Source organism: Vigna unguiculata, chromosome 5 (genome assembly GCF_037176805.1).
Source record: "Vigna unguiculata cultivar grain cowpea cultivar isolate G323 ecotype 2 chromosome 5, ASM3717680v1, whole genome shotgun sequence".
NCBI classification, from domain to species: Eukaryota; Viridiplantae; Streptophyta; class Magnoliopsida; order Fabales; family Fabaceae; genus Vigna; species Vigna unguiculata.
The window spans coordinates 46547313-46552657 of record NC_140796.1 but is presented as its reverse complement, the minus strand read 5'-3'; the positions used below and the strand labels follow the sequence as shown (position 1 = coordinate 46552657).

The window sequence follows — 5345 nt, the reverse complement described above, 5'->3', positions numbered from 1 at the left end:
CATATTGTACACTTTTTTAATTCAATTTAATACTTAATATATATATATATATATATATATATATATATATATATTATGTATATCACCCAAATACCATTGGATTTGAATAATTGCACTATTGAAAACTAGAATTTCATTTCTTAAAATAATATCAATAAGAAAAAATGTGAGTTGATACACATGATTTGTGCTGTAATTTAAAGTGAAGACAAATGATTGAGTAGGAGAATTGGATTTTTTGCATAAAATATTATTTGTGGATTTTGTTGTTGTTATGAGCAAGTGGAATGGTTGAGGGGTGCAGGTTAGGGTTCATCGTGGATTTTCTGTCACATGCAATATACTACTCATTCCATTCATGATGGTTTGTAAAAGATAAGATAAACTCAATATACTACGGGTACAATAAATAAGAAACTTGAATTGAGTCGAACACAACTATTAGCCAAAGTCCACTTTTGCCAAGTAACGGTCATTTAAGCAGTAGCACTCGTCAGAAAAGCTCTTCCAGGTTGACGATTTGCCAGTGGTCCATGGCACCCAAGAAGCTGCAAGACAGCATCAAGAAATTTGTAAATTAGATAAGCTAAAAATAGACCCACTGAATGCATAATCAAAAATGTTCTTCAAACAAATCCATATCCAAGTGTGAATTAGGTAAAAAAATAAAGGTCCTCGAGCATGAAATAAAATTTCAATATATTCGATTAGTACATCCACATGCAGCTTTTCGTTACCTTAGCATTCACACCATCAGGCACAATCATGTTCTCTGACTTGTACTTGAGATAATCAGAACGGCTAAACTTGGTGAAACCCCTAAACAAGCAGTTAAAACAACAACAGTCAAATCAAATGCATAAAAGATATCCTAATGTCAAAGGACTAAATAAACTCCAATCAAAATCAAAACCATCTTAAGAACATGCAGTAATTTCAACCCAGTCACAGGATGACAATGGATAAAAGATATAAGGATTTGTTTCAGAAAACATAAATATATTCCTTTTAAATCGAAGGTATTGTAGCAGAAACTCTACTCAAGTAAAAAAAAATGACATTAACTAATCTAGAAGTATTCGTGTTCAGATGTGAAAGCTTGCTGTCAAAAGAATTAATATTAAATACATACCACTTCCTGCTAACAATGATCTTTTGACGACCAAGGAACTTGAACTTAGCACGACGAAGGGCCTCCGATACAAAAACAACGCCGCTGATTCTCGCCTTCTCTCCGATATCTGCCACTCCCTTTTCAAGCCCTCCCCTTCCCCCTCCCAAATCCAGCTCAACGTCTTCGAATACTTCTTCTTCTGGTTCGCCTACTACTCCGTTTCCAAGGCCAAAAACGACAATCCCAATGCCGCTTCGCTTAAACGTCCTAAGAAATTTAGGTTAGAGGATTGGACTTGGACCTCCTCCTTTAGGTTAGAGGAAATAGGGATTAAAACATAAAACGGGTTTCACACTCCGTATTGGGAAAAAAACAAAAAAAAACACCAAAACGCCAAAACGGATTTCATATTCCGTTTCAGCATCCTCTAACATGGATTTCACAATCCGTTTCGGTCAAAATCAAAAAAAAAAAAAAATTAAGAAACGGAATGTGTATTCCGTTTCATCTATCTAGGAAACGGATTTCACCCATTTCAGTAAAAAAACAAAAAAAAAAACTAAACGGAATGTGTATTCCGTTTCATCTATCTAGAAAACGGATTTCACAAACCGTTTCAAACCGTTTCAGTAAAAAAAAAAAAAAAAAACTAAACGAAATGTGTGTTCTGTTTCACGCATGTTAGAAACAGTTCGGTGAAATATTAAAACGAAGAGATCATGAAATATTAAAGGAGGCTGCGTGCGGTGGCTGAGGAGGAGAACAGTGTGCACGCTCCGGAAAAGAAGACTCTGTCGAGGCTGTGTGGGAGAAGAGTGGGAGAAGAAGGATGAAGAGTGTGTGGAGGTGTAGAAGCTGTGTGGGAGAAGAGGCACAACAATGGGATAAAAGACCTTGCAGCTAGGTCAAAGATTCCTGTTGGGGGTGCAGACTGCAAAGAATCTGTTTTATTGGGTGCGTTTTGGGGGTACAGGGTGTATGGCTTCGGGGGGTGCAGAGGAGATGCGGTAAAAGAAATAGTAACTGCTTTTTTATCATGGACAAACATAAAAATAAATTAGATTTTGGAGGTACAGAAGAATTGATTGGAGGTGCAGGAGGAAGCCCCCGACATTGAGATATAAGTGGGCTGTAGAGCCCAGTTTAAAACCAAACATAAACAAGGTTTTTTTGTCCTGTACCCTTACGATTATTGCATTCCAATATCAATGTGAAAAAGACTAAAATACCTTCATTGTTGAGGAATGACAACAAAGCCGAACAAGTATACCTTCATCCTCGTCTTTAATCTAACAGACATTAACTTTTTTATTTTATGTAAAAAAGTATATTCATACTCACACTTTTAATCTAACAGACATTAACTTTTTTATTTTATGTAAAAAAATATATTCATACTCACACTTGTACTCATTTTTAAATATTAATAAAATAATTTTTATTTATATAAATAAAAATCATAATAAATAAAACATGATATAAATATTTTATGTCACAAGGATAAATGTCTCATTTTCTTCAAAAGTAAATAATAAAAATAAAATTATAATTATATAAATATCAAATAATAATTAAATAAAGATCAAATAATTATAGAAAATAATAAAAATAGTTAAATGTGTGTCTTATAAGATGTTGTAATTCTAAGGACTAATGAAAAGTTAATATATTTTTTTTAATTTACCAAATAAATTAATGTATTTTAATAATTTAAAATGAAACACAAGTACGAAGACAAATATGATATTGGCATTGGTATAGGCATAGAGACGGAACAAATATGCATATCTTTATCTTCATAGTCATTTTAAAATATTAGATATTACTCGTAGTTAAATCCGTATCTAATCGATATATGAATTTTTCGTCTGAACCAAGACCAATTCAAATATTATTCGTAGAGATAAGTTAATTTGTTGTCCATATCCAACCCCAAAACGAGTCAACAATGCAACGACAGAAGCCACACTTTGAAACCACCCAATGCGATGGATAACACACTCAAATACCACCCAATGTTGTAGACAACAACAACCACTTGTCGAAAAACTTAGCTTTCTTGAACTTTCGTTGCTATGGCAAAACCCACAACATTACCAAACCACAAAACGATTAACCTTTGCAACGCCAGAATACACAATCAGAAATTAAGTAATAAAAAGGGAAACACACTCACAAAACACCCAATGTCGTCCAGAAGACCAATCACTTGCCAGAAAACTTGATTTTGTTCAACTATGGTTTCTCTACACAAGATAACAACTTTACCAACCCACAACATGAATCAGTCATGGAACTACAGACGACCACAATCTAAATCCACCTAATGTTGTCCATAACACCAAAGACAAGCCGGCTGTTCACTCTTGTCAAACGCAAAATGTTTTTCGCTTTTCTCTATGAAACACCTAATTCAATTGCCTCCAAATACGCACGTGCGAATAACGGTTTAAAATAAAGACATGTGGGTAGTGTCAAATATGAGTAAAACAAAGGTGTTAAAATAACATTTTCGATATTTTTTTTAACACAAACAAGCATATTAAGTTTAGGTTTACTTATATAAATTTGAGAACTCTCAATTGTGTCCCTAATAGAGTTTTATGGTGTTTTGAATAATCAATACATTTATATTTTTCAATTGAGTTCTCATTGTTAAATTTTGCTGTTAAATGAGTGAGATGGCTATTAAGTAACTAACGTGGTTATGTGGTTGTTATCTTATTATGTCACTTAGCTGAGTTAACACTCCATGTTATTTTATTATTTTAACATTTTATAAATTTATAATTTTATAATTATAAAATTTTATAATTTTGAAATTTTATAAATTTTTAATTGTGTAATTTATAATTTTATATTTTGATAATTTTATTATTTTACTTTAAATTGTATAACTATAGAATTAAGATTTGTAATTTTAATCCAAAATTGAATATGTCATAATTTAATATTTCATTCTAAAAAATATAACACCATAAAAACCTAATACCACTTACGGATTATTTAATGTCACGAACTTAGTAACATATCTAATCAATGAATATAATTTGATAAAAAATAAAGAACATAATTTTTTTAATTTTTATATTTTATAGTTTTTTAATTTTTCAATTTTATATTTTACAATTTTATAATTTTAATTAATTTTATAAAAATAAATGTAACAAACTATTATGTGACATAGTCATAAATAAAATATTGTGCGGCAACAAATAAATAAGGTGACAATAGAGTATAATTATGACATCATATAGTTAGTTAATAGACAAATTTAAATAGAAGGATTCAATTAAAAAAGTTTAAAATTTTAAAGAATCAATATATCACAAATATTTAACAAGAGCTCAATTAAAGGGTTTTTGTTCATGCGGGAACCAGTAAGAGAAGTCAAACATAAATATTGCCTTACCTCAATTTGCAATTTCTCGAGCTCGCTCCTCCTCGATTTGCATATGTCATCTGCTGGTATCACAGTTTAGACCCATGAGGGGTTATCTGCAGAGAGGACTCCGACGATCAAGTCAGCCAAAAGATTTTCAGAAAGTCAAATCTTGGGATGAATGAATGCATACCTTTAATTGCTGGGGTCCACACATATTTATAGAGTTATTAATTATGTCTAGCCTTGTCGTGGGTTGGGTCGTAGATGGGCCTGGACCTGACCCAGGCCCTTAGTTGATGATTGTTGGTACCAAGGGCCTTGTCTGTAATAATGTAAGTATGGTCAACAAATGTCGTCTGGTTCTCTGAAGTAGGCAGCCTAGGCCGCTTACACTTGTCCAGTTATTCATTTGATAACTATTTACAGGGCTGTACGTAGACAGGTTTAGCCGTGCAGTTTTATTAGTCTGCCTAGGTACAGTACACCAATCTGCCTAGGTGCAGTACAATTTTAAATTTATCAAGACTCAAAATTTAATTAAACCTGTATTTTATTTTAAAATTTAGATCTTTTATAATAAAATTGTTAAACAGATAAAAAATGTTACATTTTCAAGAATTAAAAAAAAATCATAAAAGTACTACTTACGTTTATTAATGGTTAATTAATCTTAAACATGTAATATTATATTTAAAATTAACAATTAATTTCTTTCGATTCTTGAAATTCAATTTATATAAATTTTTTTAATATATGTTATGTTATGATATGATAATATTATTATTTAATTATTTCTATAAATTATTAAACTTTTTTATTTTTTATATCACGTCTATTTATTATATG

At 31.1% G+C, this 5345-nt stretch overlaps 1 pseudogene across 1 annotated transcript; it reads right to left on the bottom strand.

Annotated features, from left to right (window-relative positions):
• Nucleotides 1–322: 322 nt before the first annotated feature.
• Nucleotides 323–1395, bottom strand: LOC114184702 (large ribosomal subunit protein uL16 pseudogene; annotated as a pseudogene). Its single transcript, XR_014995135.1, has 3 exons — nucleotides 1133–1395; nucleotides 738–819; nucleotides 323–548 (listed from the first exon to the last, which is right to left on the bottom strand). The product of XR_014995135.1 is annotated as a large ribosomal subunit protein uL16 pseudogene (transcript).
• Between the last annotated feature and the right edge of the window lie 3950 nt (nucleotides 1396–5345).